The following is a 21,061-nucleotide window of genomic DNA, read 5'->3' as shown; positions in this document are numbered from 1 at the left end:
TTGCAAAATGTATGAAATTCATTTGGAAAAATGAAGTGAAACTATAACACAATAAAAGAATCAGAATGAAAAAAATTACTTACTACTAATTACTAAAGTACTTACTACAAATAATTTAAAGTGCAACAAAACTTTGAATAAAATTGCATAAATCAATACAGATGCAGATGACGATATTAGTAAAATTCATAATATACTATTGGAAAAAATAAGCCTCCATCAAAACAACTTGCTTCAAATGTTTAGCTGCACTTTGAATACTTTTGACAAGGAGGCTTTTTTATTAGAATAACTAAAAAGTTCTGTAATTTGCTTCTTTTCCTCATTGTTGATAATTTAGTCCATGGCTTGAATAATATTTCCACTGCCCAAGTAATTCTGACAAAGTCGATTTGGCAGTTAGGCAAAAATCTGCTTTGGATGTCACCTAAAACCAAAATGCATGTCTGATGAGTCCAACCCACCCACAATGAGTTTAGCTAAGTTCCAAGTTTTACGGCTATGTTTATTTCAGGCATACGCTATTGAAAGTCATTAGCTGATTTAATGAAGATTGATGTCAGATGCTTTTTGGATACATTGGTTGTTCACTGATACTTAAATATGATAAATAATATTATAAATATGATGCAGATGCTGAGTACATTGTTATTGCAGGCAAATAACTCTATCCTGCTGTTAATATTGCAAGAACATGACCCTTTATAGTTATCACATGACCTACAGTCCACTTTAATAAATCTCACATGAAGGCAATCCACAAACTGGAGAAAATGGAGAATGAGCCTTGATATAAAGCCCCTCACTTGCCCTGCCTACGTGATAATGACCTTAGGTGACAGCCCCCACTGGTTGATGTTCCCTATACTAAATAATGTGAGAGGTAGGGAGAAGGAAAAACAAAACACATGAAAGGTCAGCAAGCTGAATCAAACCAAGTGGTTACATCAAAGACAATAATTAGAAGTATGAGCAAAGGTCAAAACATTAGAAGATGTAAGGAACAAAAGGTTGGCCAGGATACAATAGTTAATGTAAAAATAGTTCAGTCTAGGGAACAAATGCAGAAAAGTGTTGGAAACAACCAAAACTAATGGCAGAGAAATCCTGTCAGTAGGATAGTTTTATAGGTACTAATAAGATGATTGGAAGGCAATTGAGCAAACCACTCAAATTTTAATCTTTGCCTTCCTCCCATAAAAGATAATCTTGATAAAGCAAAATAAAAGAAATAATTTCAACATTTACCACCACTTCATATAAATCTAGAATGTTTGATCTTTTTTGAAAAGCAGTAGATGGGGGTTCCCAGGATGTTCTTGGCACCAATAACTCAAAGTAGCAAGTTTGTATCAATTAAACCTCTTTATTGGTTTGCTCAGTAAAATGAGTTTCAAGCACGGTCTGGACTCTTTATCAGTTACATAAAGCCATAAAGGCTTTATCCACTGCTTATCATTTCCCTGACAAATACTGTCAGGAAATTCAGGAGAGGCTGCCTAAACCGCTCTGACTACTGCTGAAACCTAAAAACGGGTTGTACTGATTGTACAACCAAACAAGCTGAGCAAAGTTGCCATTTAAATAAGTGCAAGCAATCTATCCAGAATTTACATAAGTGGCCCCGTATCATTTCTCTTATCTTTTTTTCTGAGATCTTTTTTGAGAAATAAATGCACTCTCAAACCTTTTAGCTGAATCTTTACCCCAGTAAACTATCAATAATCTCAGGTAGGGTAAAATATATACATTTTAGAATTGCCTTTGGCCAACATCTCCCCTTTAACTACAAAATAATCTTTTCCAAGGTCATAAAAATGAATAGAAAACATGTGAGTTAGGAAGTGGAGTTTCCCGTTAAACGTCAATATCTTGGGTTCTTGTATCAGTTTTTTTTCTGATAATTTTCACTTTCAAATATCATCAGGCTTGTGGTACTGTAAGCTTCCCTATATATGTGATTTCAAAGATGATATATTCTTCTTGATATGATATGATACCAGAACTATGGTTTTAACTGCTATAGAGACCAATTATTCTTGTTGCCAACTAGTCAATGTTTAAAGTATAGTGGAAAAAAACAAAAATACATAAGGTAAATCATTCAACTACAAATATCTTCCTTTTATGTCATGTATCTTTCATGTAATAGAATATATACCGTATATACTTGAGAATAAGCTGACCCAAGTATAAGCCGAGGCCCCTAATTTTACCACAAAAACCTGGTAAAACCTATATTTTTATAGGTTTATACGAGTCTGGGTATTCAGTATATATATATAGCAAGCAGAAGTAATTCCAACCAAGTTGGCAAATGATGATATAGATGTCCTTAATCTATCCGACCAACCATTGACATCAGAACAAATAGAGGTTTTAAAATTAGGACTTAATTTCGTGCCAGAAAAAACGTTTGATTTATTTTCGACTCTGTTGGATATAAACAAATTTATACGGGGTCTCACACTGAGAAGACACTTCATGACACAAGAAGAACATGAAATACAAGCACCAAACGAAGAAACAGAGAAAAACATTTTCCAGGGATTCAACTTTATGGAACAAAGGACATCAATTAATATGTTGGAACTGGACACAGAACAAACTTTAAATGTAGACATGGAAACATCCAACCTAAGGATAAAAAAACCCAGGGTTTTATCCCATAAAATCCAGAACCGATTCTATGACTACCTTTCAGGAAGTCATGGAAAGGGAGTTGAAGCAGCTAGCAGACCAAAGTAGGAACCTCAAGCCTAGAAACATCTCTTACAAACATAATAAAGCATTAAAGGAATTGAAAAATAATCAAAATCTAACGATAAAAAGGGCTGATAAGGGGGGATCCATAGTAGTAATGGAAACACAACAATACAACATGTGGATATGGATATACAACCCCTGGGTATCTCAAAGACACGGGAGACGTCATTAAAGCCCTACAAAACATCACATGGGATAACACGTACACGTGGCTTAGCTGTGATGTCACAGCATTATATACATCTATTCCACACCATATAGCTGTAGAGGCCATTGACCATCATATAAAGAAACACAGTGCTTTCAGTCAAAATTTGCAAAACTTCATGAGAGAAGCACTATGGTATCTTATGACGCACAATTTTTTTTCTCTTTGACAACACATTTTACCTTCAACTCACAGGAGTCCCGATGGGAGCCAAATATTCTCCCTCCTTGGCGAACTTAGTTATGGCATACTGGGAGGAATGTCATTTGTATGACGACAGCAATCCATTTCTTGACTCGGTTTTCTGGTATGGCAGATACATCGACGACCTGCTGTTTATATGGTCGGGCGATGTGTCTGCCATACCAGAATTCGTGGGTTACATGAATAATAATCAATTCAACATACAGTTCACCCACTCTTATCATAATTCATATATGGTGTTCCTAGACCTAAATATATATGTCACTAACAATCAAATACAAACTAAGACGTACCGCAAACCGATCTCAGGAAACACCATCCTACGCGCCAACAGTTCACATCCAAATCATACAAAAAAAGCGATACCAGTAGGAGAATTCACCCGTGCAAAAAGGAACTGTAGTTCACAAGACGAATACAATAGGGAAATCAATTACATCAAAAATAGGTTACACAAAAGAGGCTATACCACATGGCAATTGAAAAGGGCAGAACTAATCACAAGGAACAAAGATAGAAATGTATTGCTACATAATACCAAATTTAAAAAAGCTAACCCCAAGAGGGACAACAAGCCCACGTTGGTACTAAGATTTAGTCCACAATTTGATCAAATCAAAAAGATTGTTAATAACTGTCTCCCAATTTTGTTCCAAGATAGCAAGGTGGCTGAAATTTTGAAAAGTGGATGTAACATAGTATCTCGTAAGGCCACGTCCATAGGTAACCTCATAGCCCCCAGTTTCCCCAAAAGCGATAACAAGAAGAATTGGCTACATCATAAGGGCTTTTTTAAATGTGGCACTAATCCATGTAAGACATGCAATTACGTGCTACCCACAAAAACATTCTATAATCAAGACAATACACAATAGCACAACATAATGTCATACATGAATTGTAACAGTGAGGGCCTAATTTACATCATCGAATGTACACAATGCAATAAGGAATATGTTTGAGTCACAACAAGGAAACTAAAAGTGAGATTCCTGGAACACCTAAGAGATATGGGAAATACTACGCAACAAAAACAAATAATATCAGGGGCATCAAAACACTTTAATCAATTCCATGGTGGACAAACACAAAATTGTAGGGTATATGGAATAGAAAAGATAACATTAGGAAAAAGAGGAGGCGACATACAAAGGCGCCTATTTGACAGAGAGGCGTTTTGGATGTTCCATTTACAAACCAGATACCCTCAGGGTTTAAATTACAGAAACGAATTGATGTTCCACTATTAGGAACATAATGGGGACAACATAATAGAATAAATAACAACTCCCCTTAAAATTGCGTTTTACTCCCCTCCTTTAAGTTTCTTCGTGCACCATAAATGTTTACAAGAATGTTTACAATAATGTTTACAAGAATGTTTACAAGAATGTTTACACGGATGTTTACATGAATGTTTACAAAACGTTTACAGTATAATACCTTAGACCCTAATATTATATAAACGCCCTCCTTGCCCTCCCATAATCATAGCATGTAACCCCACATGAAGATATTCTCATCTTGGGTCGTTCGAATGATAGTTAAAGCCAATATAATAGATTAGAACTGATTAATAACCATCACCACATTGTGCTGGACCATAGAATAAACTTACCCAAACGGAGTTGAAAATAAGTAGAACACAAGTTATAGAGGTAATGTCTCCCTGTTTAAAAACGAATAGCACCGAAGCGGTGCCGTTTAGAAAACATAGTAACCTGCACTTGTTTTTAATTGTCTGTTTCCTGCACGCACCCGCCAAAGAATAGTTTATATATGACATCACACTTAATTATAGGTGCTTTCATTTTTAGAACCATACAAATCGGACAATATTTAGCACCACGCATGCCAAGGAATCCATGCCGGATTTTCTCTTTCTTTACAAGGAATCCATGCCAGATTTTCTTTCTCTCTCTGTTGTCTCAGAGAGAGGTTTCTGGTCCACTTGCATTTATTGCCTCCTTGGCGTCCGTGACACTAGAATAAGAGTGTCTGCGGACACTAGAAACGCGTAGGCGAAGCCAGGTTACCACCATCTGTCATAGCTCGCTGATGACTCAAGATACAGGCGGTTCGTGCATTTTAAGCTGTATTGCCACAAGCATTATTTCAATAAAAGAAGAAGTTTTACTATTTACCTGGGTCAAGCGCTGGATTCATTTCCTGTTTTACAAGTGATATATATTATGTACCTGACAGCTAGGAGCAGAGATCATTTTACCCATAATCCCCTTCTGTGCTTTGTCAGTTCTCACAGATTGACAAAGGTTAATAGTAGTATTTCATGGTACTGTAAGAAAGTGTTTCTACTATTGTTTGCACACCTATTAGATCTATATAGAAATTACTGACTTTAAGAAATGCTTGGTACAGCAAACCATTGTGATAAAAGTGGTAAAAGTAGCAAAATGCAAGCTTAAATATTGATAGGTAACTGAAATCTGGATTCCGGAAGAATTAGGAGCTTTAGAAAAGTGTTGGCATCAAAATAGTCTTGTCAAACAAATTTTCTTTCTCTGGAGATTTGGGAGTGCCCTTTGGTTCATTTCTAAGACTTTGTTATTGCTTTTTGGCATCTTAACTGAAGGACTGCTGACTTGGCATCCGAAATTACTTTCAAAATTTTTAAAGAATCAGTTTTCATTGAGCAAAACATTTGGAATATATTTCAAAAAATAGCAAATGAGTTATGGTTTTGCTTGTCCCATCTAGGAATATTTATTTTCTTATTTTCTATAAACCTTTTGTGGAGCATCAATGGCTATAAGCCTCCACATGCCTGCAAGGTGGCCTTAATTGGCAATCTCTCAGTAAAGAGAACTCTTACTCCCTAACATTACTCAAAAGCCTCTTATTCAGCTAAACAAGTTCCCTACACTGTACTTAAAAGTTGCAACCATATGGAAACAGCACTGTCTACAGTTGGGGATCTGCTCTTTCTGGAATAGATATACTGGTTTATCTTTAATGCCACATCATATCATTAAGTTTCCTGAAAGTCATGCTTGATGGTAATAGGGCTGCCTTAAGAGGTAGCAAAAGAGGTGTGGTAGTCTTTGTGCTATCTAGGAAAACATATTGGCATATTTCCCAGAATACCCTAGTTTAGCTTATTAATGGCTATAAGTCTCTACCTGCCTGCATAAGGTGAACTGTTACTGCCTGACCCATGCATCACATTGCAAAGACAACCATTTGGTTGTCAATGTTTTTGGTACTGTTCTTGGTCATTACTACAGGCAGTTAGCCCCAAAACATTTGGACTTACATGTACATTGGTAAATGCATTCCATATCCGCATCTGCCTTGCATGTTCGTTCTAGCAATCGCCTGGGTTCAGAAGCAAAGCTTGTGTGATCACTGTGAGAGCTCAGCTGTGTGTGGCAACCTGGGCTACCGCATTAACGGCTATTAGTTATCCCGGCTGTTTAACCTTATAGAAGCCACAGTCCTATGGTGACTGCAGGGCTGTACCAGGTACTTACCTGGCCAATCGGAGCCAGTGCCAGCCACTTCCACGGAGGTCCTCTGGGCCAAATGATCACTTGTTCATGTACCATACTAGGAGAAAAAAAAAGTTTAAAAAAAAAGTTTAAAAAGGGTAAATAAAAAAAGAATAAAGCTCCCCTATATGCCCATCAGGTATAAAAATAACATTTCTCATTTAAAAAATTGAAAATAACCACAAAAACACTAGTTATTCACTATCACCATGTCTGGAAAATGCTGTAAAAACTTTTTTTAAAACATTCAAAAATTCGAATATTTTCACATTTAACCCCATAAAAACAGGATAAAAGTGATCAAAAAGTAACATTTACCCCAACACTATCAATATAGATAGATAGTGATTTTCCTTGATTTTTCTACCGGTCCTTGAAGACAAGAGTCTTCTAAAGCAGAAAGAGTAGTGCGATCTTGTTTGGGAAGCATCACAATATTAAATATACTTCATTGTGTGTGAGGAACATGGCTTCCCACTAGACCATCATCCAGTTAATAGAACTCTCTAACCATGAACATCTGCTATAATGATATATTTACTCACTGACGCATTTCAACATAGTAAAATATGCAATATTCTTTCAGTTCCCATGCCAGCCCATTGATTAATATGTTGCTTGTGCTTCTGTGTACTGTTTTTTCTAACCTTGTGTGTGTTAGGAGGTTTTGTATTCATCTTATGTAGCAACTTGCTATAGAAAATGAGTTCTAGTTTCAGGAGTCAGCCATGCAATAGCTGTATCATACCTAATGATACAATGTCATACTTGAATAGGTTTTTAAACAAACCATGAAATAATATTAAAACAGATCACCTCATTCATTGTGTACTATGACCATATTCACGGATTTCTTTTTACTATACATGCAGCCAAATAATGATTGGATTGCTGCTTGTTTTTTTGTTCATACACCACCAAGTAAACAAAAGATTCCCTAAGATAGCTAAGATTAGAATAACTATACAATTTATTGGTTCAACAAATATGTTCACGTACATTTTTCGTACATTTTTACCATACATTAAAATATCCGTATACACTATATACTAGTACAGCATATGTCAATATATCCATACAAATACTTTATTAGAAATTGTAGCTTTTGTTTCCATTTCATTCTTCTCTTTTTCCTAGTAATGAACCAAAACACTTGTGCTTTATGTAAAATATATGTGTTTTATGAAGATATTTCATCTTTATTTCATCTTCATCTTTATTCTTAAACACTGAAAATGTTTTAATTTAACATATATATTCATGTCCAAAGAAAAATTAATAACCTCATAGCTAACAAATAAACAAAATCATTTAACATTCTCTCAGAATTTCATCTTTAAGCGGTAGCATTTAAATAAATAAAAGCTCTGTCTGAAATGATTTTACATAAGAGACAAACCATTGCATTCAATTATGACACTGTATTTGCAGGACATGCATGTTTAGCTGAGTATTCTGGGTAAGGAATATGCAAATAAGTTTTCAAGGATAGGAAAAGATAGGCAATATCCTTCTAGTGTTGCCTTACAGAAGGCCCTATACTTCAATGCTTATTGGTCAGGTAACCTTGTTATATTGGACATTGGATAATTGCCAAGCCACTAAGTCTCTTCCAGAATGAAAAGAAACAAAATTGTTGACAATGCTTTCAGCTTCTTGAAAATTGGCATTGATTTACACAGAGCCACCATCTTTAAAGTACATACAAACATAATTACGCATTCCATAATTTTACTAATATAAAACAGAATTTTGGAAATTACGTTTCATTTCTTTAGATAATTATTAATAAGGAATTATTTGGCTCTGTATGTTTTTGAACTGAACTATACTGTAAGTAATTCTAATTTAATTAGCCTAGAAATACCTAATAATTTAATAACTTGTGGTGTCTACAGATCTTTTAACTGGTCATAAAAATTATAAATTTAAATGATGAAGCCCAAACTCTCTAGGAATGTGCAAATGCCTTAAATAAAACCTTGAATATGATATTTTAGATGGTTATAGGTTCCCATAGCCTAAGCTATGCTGATTTTAAAAATGACGTTGAATAATTAGAAATGTTTATATAAGTTTAATTTACATTAATTGGCTCCCTGCCAGTTCCTGGGGAGGGGTCAGCTGCAGCACATGTGTACCAGTGTCTCCTCATGCATTATTTCTCTTCTCTACACCATCCCACTCTTTTCCTTGTCTGCTTAATGCACATAAATATTTTGCAACAAAGGTCTAGCCCACCAGTATTTTGGGGGCATTTACTGTTGCAGTTTGTGCTGTAGATCCCTCCTGTAACCAGAGTAAGTTGTGCATCAAAATATCAGATTGATCCAGAACCAAAATGCTCCAGTTATTTAAAATGTTATGACTTCAGACTTTATCTGCAAAATTCCAATTGTTCCATAAACCATATCCAGAACAGGTACAGAGTACAGGCGGCCCTCGGGTTACATACAAGATAGGGTCCGGAGGTTTGTTCTTAAGTTGAATTTGTATAAAAGTTGAAACTGTATATTTTATAATTGTAGATCCAGACAAAAAATTTTTTGTCCCCAGTGACATTTGGAGTTTAAACATTTTTTGCTGTAATTGGACCAAGGATTATCAATAAAGCTTCATTACAGACACCTTACAGCTGATTATTGCAGCCTGTGGCTATAGTAAAGCATTCAGAAAGCTTCATTACAGACACCTTACAGCTGATTATTGCAGCCTGGGTAAAGCTTTCAGATAGCTTCACCAGAGGTCAGAGGGGTCTGTCTAACTATGGGTTGTCTGCAAGTCGGGTGTCCTTAAGTAGGGGACCGCCTGTACAGGTAACATATCATATTGGTAATAAGATATATTTTGAAATTATTCAAAATGCTGACAAAGGCATTTTAAAAATCAGCATAGCATAGTCTATTGGAACCTGTCATCAGCTGAAAATCACATTCCTGGTGACAAGTTCCCTTTAAAATGTAGTTCCCTTTAAAAGCATAGTGCAGTATGCTGAAGGTAAAGCTTTAGTTATACAAACATACAAAATACAGAAGGAAAATGCTTTGTGCCGATAGCATGGTTTAAGCTATCGACAGTAGACCGCCTGTAATAGCTGTACATTATAAGTCAGTAACATGCTTCTTCTGACACTTTTCTCACATAACAACTAGCAAATGTTGTAAATCCTTCCTCAACTTTAAACCATCAGGCTGCAAATTGCAGATAATTCTGACCTTGCTATTCAGCTGTCAAACCTGAATGTGTAGCTTGCAAGACTGAGCAGCTAGTACAATATGTACTGAATATACTTGAAGATGTTTGAGGAAAGAAATTTTATTTTAGTTTTGGATTTTTACATATTATCCAATTTTCAAGTTCTTTATTTCTGCTAAAACACTCTCATTATTCACAATAACAATGAATTGATTTCAGAATACTCTATTTACAGTAGATGGTAACAATGTATTCAAACCTCTGATTTCATTTTCCTGTAACGCTGCATTTTTTATTTTCACCGCCACAAATATTTCTGTTATGGAAAAAATAAGGTATATAAACTTGAAAACTGTTGAAAACTGAAAAATTCAACAGTCACTTACAGTAAAGTGTCCCCTTGACTTTGCTCCTAAATAATACGAAGCAGGGTGCGAAGCGTACATCGGGGTATTTATGATGTGTTACCAGGACTTTGCTAACATGAAGTCTTAATAGTAAGTACTAGGAGTTATATTTCACTAGTGGAGGTTTTCAGTACTCTTAATGAATCATTAATTGTTGAAAATAATTTTTCTATAGATTTTTTCATATTTAAAATCTGATTATTTTGTATGGGAATTGAGATTTTTATGTAGATTTTACATAATGTTTCATTAGCATTGTTCTGTTACAATTTCATGAGCTCAGTATGAACAATGGTGCTTATTTTGGGTTCTGTAAATTTACTTAGTTTTTATAGTAAAGGTTTTTTTCAATTGAACCATAGACTTATTGTGAAGGTACGTCCTGTGTTACTAGCATGCACTTACAAAATGATATAATACATGTTCTAATAACTTAACAAAGCTGAGGGCCTGTCATTTTCCTATACAAAACTTGGGAAAATTGTTCATTAATTTTTTGGAAGGAGGAGCAAAAATGTAATAGTGGCATTACAGTGGTACTCTATATAACACTTATTTAAAGTACAATCCCCCCTTAAAAATCCTTCCAAACTAATAAAGCTTTGAATTATGTGCCAGCAAAGAATACTGAATTAGTTTATAAGGGTACTACCATAATAAGCATCATATATAGTGCTTTAGTTTAAACAACCTCTTTCAGGATGTAGCCCTCAGATATAGTCTATGTTTCTCCCATTTCCTTCAACTAGTACCTCTAATATACAGAGGACAATATTACATGGTTATTTCAAGTCCACAAGAACAGAGGATCTTGCAAAGAGCTGTTTTCTTTTGTGACTCATAAAGGAAGGTCCATGTTAGAGCTCCCTCTATATGACTCCTGTGCGAGCAAGGTACAGGCAGTCCCAGGTTACATACAAGATAGGTTCCGTAGGTTTGTGCTTAAGTTCAATTTGTATGCAAGTCGTAACTGTATATTTTATTATTGTAACCCCAGAGCCAATTTGTCTCTGTGACAATTGAATTTAAAAAATGTTGGATTGTCATAAGAACCAGGATTAACAATAAAGCTTAAAATTGCAGACACCTTTAATAACTATTATAACTGTTTATGTATCCTTGGGCTAAAGTACAGTTAAGTATCAACATCCAGAGGTCCGTTTGTAACAAGGGGTTGTCTGTAAGTCAGGTGTTCTTAAGTAGGGGACTGTCTGTATATGAAAAGGTTTTGTATTTCTGAGAAACAATGATTGTGCAACATTTTTCTAGTTTTTAGAACCTTAGAGTAATTTAAAAGTAGGGCTTTGAACTATTTTTGTCCCCTCACAATGAATTTAAAAACAGTTTCCTCTTTCTATACAGCTCCTCCCTATCTATTTATACATAACACCCATTTTAAAATAAAAGCTTCTGTACAAAAGATGCCATGCCATCCTCTACAGTCAGGCTCTTCTGCTGTGACTCTACTGTGCTAGTGACTCAATGTCATCATGATTACAGTCAGAAGAAAAATGTTTGCTTTTCACCCTGTTTGTTCATATGACAGCAGCAGTTTGGCTATGTGAGTAAGTACTGTAACAAAACATCATTATTGGTTACTACTGTAACACTGCCGGAGAAAATCAATATATATGGAACAGCAATGTATAAAATGTAGATACTATAGAAGATAACTGTAGTTCTAAAATATTAGATCTTACTTTCACTGGCATGTTTGATATATTAGAAAGGCTGCTGTTCAATATTCATTACCATTATTTTTCCTATATTGTGACAACATATGTATCATACATCTTCCATTCATCACCCACCTCCATCATGCAAGAAAAATGCAGAAAGGCCAAATATTTTAAATCATAGAAAATCTATTTAAAACAAAAAAGATTTTGGAGCTTATTTTGAATAGCCAAAGAAAATAAATATATACAAGTAAAACTTTATTCAGTTAATTATTTGTGGTACATACAAAATATGGCTCGTTGTCACAGCCGCTTGGTTGCATTTGGTTCAATCCATTTTTTTGGAACTTTTTCATAAATCTACCACACTGTACTTATTACCAAAGAGCAAGAATTGTAATGGATAGTAATTTGAATAGTATTTTACATAATTAATTTTATTGTGTACGTACTATATGGATAAATACAGTTTTTGGCTTGGACTCCATTTAATGAACAAATTGACAGCAATGTATTTTAGGTATAGTTTCATATAGTCTATTTTGCCATTTGACAATTTTTTTTTAAATGCCAGTAGCCCACATTCAATATGACCTCTTCCTATAAGTAACACAAAATATAATATGCTCTGTAGATAATTTTGCCTTAGTTGGCCCTGCCCTCACTATTTTCTTAAATATTTAAACCCCTTAATGACATGTGACATGCTGTTGTTAATGGCGTATGGAGAGGGCTGAGGGCATATACATGAAATGCTTGGATTGTCATTACCCTTTGACATTATCTGTCACCATGAAAGCCGAGAGACTATTAAGACTCCAGGGATTGTCATTTCTGGAGATCTGTTACAGTGTGCTGGTGGAATAATGTAACAGTTCATAAACAAAATGTTTAGTGCAATATATGGTAGGAACAGTCAGACTTCTTTATTATTTCACAGAAAATAATCACTCCCATTTCCCTAGAACTGACAAAAATATATAAGCATATAAGCAAAAAATCATAAGCATTTTAGGGATCATCATGTCCCAAATGTCGTTATCTAGAGCTATTAAAATATAAAACTGAACCCTGTAATGGAAAATAACCCCTAAATGACTGAATCACCATGGCATCACCATTTTGCAATGGTGCAATACAGATTGAAAAAAAAATTAAACACAAAACCAAAAATGTGCGTTGGTAGGAATTTCTGGATATTACTGTGGAAGGGACCACAAAAGTCTGTTTATCACATTATATGAAACAATAGCTACTAATAGTGTACTTGAAGCAACATGATGCCACCCACTCCATGTTATCAAAAATATCCAGGTTGGTGAGCTTATAAGAAATAAAAGGAACTGCTCAGATGGTTTTAAATTTGAAGGACAAAGTAGGAGTACAAAATTAGTTATACAAAATAATATAGTATACATTGTAACAAAATAAATAAATAATATTCCAAGACAGGAGTTACTACAAGATAATACCCAGATATTAATTATGAATAATAGTAAGCGTTCAATTTGGTTCATTACTCAATATAAAAATGTAGTTTGTATAATAAAGAAAAACTTCTCTGATTTTATCAATTGAAAATGTTAAGTTTGTAAAACAGAACCTACTTTAGGATATGGCTAAGTTTATTTGTATCAGAGAAACAATAAAGTTCAAGTTGGTTACAACATGTACTTGCGGTGATCATGTTTTATCTACATAACATAACATTGAATAATAATAATTATTCATTTATAAAATGCACACAGACTACGCAGCTCTGCACAGAGCTTGCAAAATCAGCCGGATGTCCCGGATGGGGCTCACAATCTAATCACCAGTTATGGTAAGAGTATGGGTCCATGAAGATCAACCTACAATTTAAATCAAAAGAATGGCAAAAAAACAATAAGGCCAATTATCCCATAGTGGAGAAAAAAATTCTCCAAAGTGGAGTCCATATGCAGGAACCTATGAGGGCCTCCAAAAATAGACATAAAAGTGATCAATATGCAGCAAAGACTTACCGGCTATGGAGAGGGCTCAGCCCGTGAGCCCTCTCCATGCAGTGCGACCCGACCGCCGCCGTGAATACCGGCGTATAAGACGACCCCAGACAAGACAGAAGATTTTTCTGTCTTCAAAAGTCGTCTTATACGCCGGAATATACGGTAAATATTTTCTGTCCACAATTACGGGAGCTACCATGTTGCCTACGCTCTGATTATAGCATTAATTAATATACTTTACAACAGTTTCATTGTCATCGATAGCAATAGTTTGGAGCTGACTCATTATGGTCTATGAGGATCTGTTCTGTACAGATTGGAGGTCTAGATAATCTGTGACATCATCTACCGTTGGTAGTGAAAACAAAGATCATATTTTCTGTAGAGGTGATATAATGTTAATGAGAAGACTCCTGCATGAGAACCCATAGTCAATTAACTATTGATTATTTCATGATATTTATTTGTATTCATATTGTAATTTAATATAGATGGTGACCTGAATTATTAAAAAAAAATTATCAAACATTCCTAAAAATTAGGTTTAACATAAAAACTAGTTTAAGGTAAATTGGTAATTCTGTAAAAAGTCCTTTCCTTTAACCCTTTTTAATGCTGTTAATATTAAAATAGAAGATTCTATCATTATGTTGGCATTTCACAATTCAAAATTTTCATTAACATGATTCATAAATTATACAAAACACTCTGCTGATTTCTAGATCAGCATATCTGCAGTTGTAAATAAGCTTCTGCATATCACATATTATAAAACTGCACATTATCTAAGAATAGGGAAGCTGCATATTTTAAAGCGATATATTTGTGAAGCTCATGAAAAAAGGCTGGATGCTCTCAAATGTGATTAAACTATGTGATTTATCTTAACTGAAAAGACAAATTCCCAGCAGTGTGATGGCTTCTGGGCTAAATATATGTTTAGAGTGAATGTAGTATAAATTTCACAGAGGCTTAATAGAACCATTATACTGTGTTCATTATTTTCATAGGCATTCCACATATAATGGAAGCAATACCCTCAGTGGGCATTTGTCAAATGATGCAGAACCCATGCATGCCGTTATATAAGTGAGGCCTATTACAGAACAGAGTGTGACAAATAACGGCAAAGGCAATTAGAATGATTTTGTATTGTGTATTTTATCAGCTGATGTATTTAGCATTGATTATATTAATATCTATGTGTTTGCTCTAAATAGCAAAGCCATTCAAAAGCCAACCTTTATTATTACGTATGAAGCAGAGAATTCTGTAAACACAGATTACCTGATTTCCCTCATTATTTTAATGATCTACATTATGGAATAAACAAGGTAGAATTATTCCATAGGTTAAAATGATCAAGTTATTCTTATCATGGTAGAGTTTTTTTTAATTAGAATATGTCTGCAGAAATTAACCTAATCAACCACTACTGTTTGGTTGTCAAGCAGATTAACACCTTCCACATCCTATCTCTTTCATGATCCTGTGTGGTGGTATAATCCAGATTATAATCCATATATATAGAGAGAGAAAAAGAAAGAAAAAACTGGCTCAATTATCCAAGGTTATCCAATGAAGGGGAGAATATGTAGCACATCCAATAAAATAGACTTTATTCTTCTTACATTAAAAAGGACATACGGTGTGAATGTAGGTAAGCCACCTACGCGTTTCAGCTTGTTCCTAAGACTTACTCATGGTGAATATAATTCTTAAGGCTTAAATATAAGAAGAATAAAGTCAATTTTATTGGGTGTGCTACATATTCTCCCCTTCATTGGATTATCTCAGATTATGATCCAGTCAATCCAGTGAGTTGTGAAATGGTTCTATAAAGTCTCGGTAGTGAAGAGTTTAGGACTGAAGTCAAGTTCTCCCGACCTCAAAATGTTCCATCAGATATGTTTGACATCATGCTTCAAACTTTGGGGGAGCTGGCAAGTGATTTCCCTGGATGCAGCGCCAGCATTCACTGTGAAGGGGATTTCTTAGGTAAGTAAAACTTAAGTTTAGATCTTAACTCTCTGCTTCCATGATTTTACACATCTATTTTACACTTTACTTCAAAGTTGATTTTCTTGATGATACCATTACACTGGGATGTTGCCACCATGATGACCAGTGAAAGACATCTGATCTGGAAAGTGTTTAGCTATTTAACAACATACTGACATGTTTAACTGTTTTGTTTTATGGTGGTTCTTTTCAATTCAGAGCCAAGGCATGTACCAGTGTCAGAGGAAATCATATAAATGTGTGCTTTACATGTAGTATCATGTAAATAAAACATAATTTTAATAGTATTTAGAATAGAAGTAAAAACTAAAATGTACTTTATCGATGCAGCAATACTAAACAATCATCCCCATTCACTCCCATTCAATATATTCTTTATTCATAGTTTATCAAAAGTTTGACTTAATTAAATCAACTAGCTGTAGCTCCCGGCGTTCCCCGGGATAGTAAATAACTGCTCATAGCTATAACAAAATAGAATGGGCTTACAAAAATATTTTATTTGTATCTCTCTCTCTGACTGTCTTTGAACGTTTCTGTCTCTGTCTGCCTCCGATGGTCTCTGGCATGGACTGTCTCTGTCTGTCTAACCGCCCCTTCTCTGACTGTCCCTATTTCTTTCTCTGTCTGTCTCTGACATGAGCTGTCTTATATTCATTTCCTAAAGTATCCAATCAAAGCTCACAGCTCATTTTAATAAACTATAGCAAACAGAAACCAATAATGGCTCAGTTTCTGACTGCCACAGCAGCAGCAGACAATGGCTCCTGTATATGGTGGCTAATAAGTGGATTTTGGAAAGCGTGGGATTAAAATTTTGGCTCTAAACCTGGTCTATGACATTCCCTGAATCACAAAATTTGGTGATTGTAAATGAAACGGTGCAGATTCCTTTAGCGGACATACACTCAACTTTATATATAATATTTGTAATCGATGAACTGTAGCAACCTATTATTTTCTTTCAAATATTACTAGTAATATAAAAAACAACAAATAATTACTGTATATGTGAATCAGATCAATAGGAATTAGGGCCTTGTTTATAAGAGCTTAAAGAAGAAGGATACATGAGTTGACTGTGCTTGTATGATAGTCCAGCCATTCTTATAAGGTTTCTAAATAAATAACTAAATAAATATTGCTGCTTATGTCAGTCACCAGCCACTATCTATATTTACAGAAGTGATGGTGCATGGTGCCACAATAGTAACCAATATAATAGTACAATACAATAGTAGTAATACAATAGTGCTATGGAATTACAACGAGGGGTGTTGTAAGCAGTGGGGATTAGAATAAAGAAAATGAAAATAATATGTCAGTAGGGAATGTGTATGTATTATAAATATTAGTCTTTTAGACTGCGGACAGATAGAAGAGCATGTGCTGGACAGTAGACTTAGACGAGAGATGGGGACCTAGAGCACTGTGGAGAGCTTTGTAGATTGCTCTAGTGCCAGTGGCAGAGCCGACACACATATTGTGTTAGCCATCGGCATTGAAGAAAGCTACTGCGCATGTGCAGAGTGCATAAAGTCGGCGGTGTGAATACAGCTTGTGCTGAAGCACAACTAGGACACGCTTGGAAGCCGAAGCCTCCCTCACGCAGCATGGAGAGGCTACTTTACACCCCAGTAGCCCCTGCCAATAATTTGCAATTTTGTGGAATGAAGTTTAGATAAAGTTAGGAAATATTAAAGGATTAGAAAAAGATGGTATGAGATTGAAAACGTAAGGAGGGATCTACCATTGGAAGAACCTTTATAGGTAGATTGCTGATGATAGGTTTCCTTTAAATTGAATACAAAAGATGACAGGCAACCAGTGCATTTACTTGCATAGACTGGAAACTTGTTGTGTGTGTGAATTGAAAGTACAGAATGATAGAAGGATAGAATGTAAAGGAGGCAGTTTAGTAATAGGAAAATACAGAGACAAGGGGAACACCGTGCCCCTGTTAGTTCTTTTAGAGGTTTCCATAGTATGTAAAGGGTGGATTATGGAAATTTTTCTGAGCTACATATGAGTGCAAGTTATTAAGTGTAAGGTGCAAAGGAGTTACGCACCACCCCAAGACAATTGGCCTGCTGCTTCAGATTTATGATGAGACCACAGATGAGATTGGTTATGTTAAGATTAGGTTGGCATTTCCAGCATTTTACACTCAATAGTTACAGTGGGATTTTGTGGGATTTCTTTGAGAAATAAGAAAAGCAGTTAGCTTGGGGAAAAACTCCTGATTACACAAAATGAGATTCAGTCCGGTCTTAAAAGGTTCTCAGAAATGAGAAAAAACCTTTGGTATGTGTATAAAGAGAGGAAAAAAATGTATACTTGCCTCTCCAGGTTACCCCTTGCTTTCACCAGTGGCTTTCCACTTTCTGCTGCTTCAATTTCTAAATGAGCGGCATGTGACCTCATCACTTCTACTCTGATGTGATAACATCTTCTGGAACTCAACACTGTTCCTGGTGCACGTAACAGCACAATTCTGCACCAGGCAGGGCCGTACCGCCTTATTATATCGGTGCAACCTACAGGGCTCTAGGGACTTGCATTTTTGTGTTCAGTACAGCTCATAGTATACGCTCCTTTAGCATACACGTGAATAGTTGTTTGTGCATGAGCGAACTTCTTTCTGTTAAGTGATGCATCTACACAAGCTATCAAACTCAGCTCTGAGTAACTTCGTATATAAATGCATTACAATTTTTTTAGACTTAAAAATATATATTATTACATCAGTGGCACAGAATGTTCTCATATTTTTAAAAGAAATAAATAAGTAAACTAATTCCTTTTAAATCTATAAATATCTGTTTTGTATATAATTTTATTTTAACATAAACATTTACATAAAAATTAAATATTAACACATGTCCATAATGCATTCAAATATATATAGTGAAAAAAACCTGCATTTTTCATGAATTATTTTATTTATTTATATATTCTTTGCATCTCAATGCCTAAATGGAAGAAAGCATTTGTTTTGAAAGTAAAATGTTGATACAAGGACAATAAGTAGAGGAAACCTATGCTATACTATCAAACAGCCTGTCTTCTGGGAACAATTAGAGCAAAATGGCAACTTTTTTACAGTCCTATGAATTTTAATTTACCCTCTGGAACCACATTTCCTTCCATAAAACTACACATCCGTATTTCATTTTTGTTGAAGCCACTAGAGATGCAGAGAGATATGCTTACATATGCACACCTTATAAATGTCCTTTAAAACTTGACAGTCTATTGCCAGATTTTCAGTGTGTCATAAATTTGTAAGTTGACTTTTACTCTTGCTGCTCTTTCATTTTTTTAAATGGAAAATGTCCTATTATATTAGTTTAATCTTTTACGCACTTTTCAGTGATGGAAGAATGACTCATGTTAATGTACACCCAGTTTTTTTGGCATCTTAACACAATAAAATGTGGTCTGTATTCTACATCAAATGTATTTACATTTTTTTGTCGTGACCCATTTAAGATATAAAAGAGAACAAATTGTGGCAGTTACTTATTTTTGTTAAATTTCAAGTTTGGAATTACAAATATTCCACTAATATATGAAATATAGAAATTCTTTTTAATACAAACTTTGATGGAGGACTTATCTTTACAAGCTATACAAGCCACCTGAGAATGTATTAATAAGCAGCAATGATTTGTGTTATAATGGACCTCCGCTTTTCATAATCACTGCCATAATGTGCAGACATTTCAGTAACATACCAGCAAGGTGAAAATATGTTCCCCACTGATTTACTGAGATAATATTTGCACCTTTCGTCATTAACACTTTAAGGACACAGCCTAAAAAGGCCTTCAGGACATTCAGGACACAAACCTTTTTTACATTTTATTCTTACTCAAATACATGGGCAGATGAGGGCTTGTTTATTGCCTCAAGATTTTTATTTTCCAATGGGCTAATTTTTATGGCACAAATAGCTTGATGATGCTACTCTTTCCTGCATCCGTACAGAATAAAAAAGGTCATTGGGGCTTGTTTATTGCAGGAAAAGGTAATGGTTAGATTGGTGCTATTATAGGGTACATCTGACATTTTGATTGTTGATTTTTGATTGTCTTCTATTACATATTTTTGGGAGGTAGGAAGCACTAAAATTTCAATTTTTTATTTGTTTTTATTTAAAATTTTTATACCCCTGACAATAAAGGTATAATTATGTAATGGATGGCCAAGGCTATACGTTGTGTTACTGAAGCCATTTGCACTCTGGTTTCAGATGCTGTTGTTATACTGCAGCAGCACATCTCAGTCTCACCCTCCCAATGCACTTCCTGTAATCTCATAGAGAGAGGGGAAAGTGTGGTTTTAGAATGTCTGATAACACCCCCATAGCCTTTGAGGCTCTTTAGCATTATTTTAAAAGTTATTTTATAAGGAGGGAGGTCATGGATAACAAATATAAGAAGATTGCCACAGTCACAATGCCTGGGTCTATCAGCGACTGCCCCCGATTTATCATGCTTTATTTTGATGGTAGATTGTCATTCAGCAGAACTGCAGCAATTTTTATCTTTGTCCTTCTAAGTAAGGGACTCTGATGATGTGTAATGGTGTGTAATCTTCTAATCTTCAGTAATTTCCTTAATATGATCCTGGTCTCTGCTGTTCTGCTGTACCTTGTGACTACATTCTTCAAAGCTTGGAATTTATATAAAAGCTTAAAACTGACTGATCTGAGTGATTTTTTTTTCTCTAATGGATACTGGCCTTAGTAATTTACTTAAAAAGGATCTTTTATTAACTTCACAAATTCTGTGCTACTCTTTTATTCCTTCATAGTTATTGCTATTGGTTGTTTCTATTGGACTTGGCTGTTGAAGGAGCATATTAGACCCACACTAACAGATAACTGATATGCATGTAAAAGTAGTTTCCTCATCTGTCCCAAAAAAAAAAAAAAACTGGTATGCTTCTGGAACTTTGTTTATTTCTTTTAAAACTTTTTACTATGAAATGTATTGCCTTTTAAATTTTCTATAGTAAGTAAAACCATTCCCTTATCAGGAGCAGAGGTAAGGGGTTTTTTTTGTTTGAGGGATCCTAG

The 21,061-nt window shown here is 34.9% G+C and overlaps 1 protein-coding gene across 2 annotated transcripts in view; it reads left to right on the top strand.

Moving 5' to 3' along the window:
• FSTL4 (follistatin like 4) overlaps positions 1 to 21,061 on the top strand; it is a 590,275-nt gene that overhangs the window by 252,956 nt on the left and 316,258 nt on the right. The window lies entirely within an intron of this gene.

This window comes from Engystomops pustulosus, chromosome 4, assembly GCF_040894005.1.
Source record: "Engystomops pustulosus chromosome 4, aEngPut4.maternal, whole genome shotgun sequence".
In the NCBI taxonomy this organism is placed as follows: domain Eukaryota; kingdom Metazoa; phylum Chordata; class Amphibia; order Anura; family Leptodactylidae; genus Engystomops; species Engystomops pustulosus.
The sequence above is the reverse complement of the archived record's forward strand: the minus strand, read 5'-3'. Positions and strand labels throughout refer to the sequence as shown.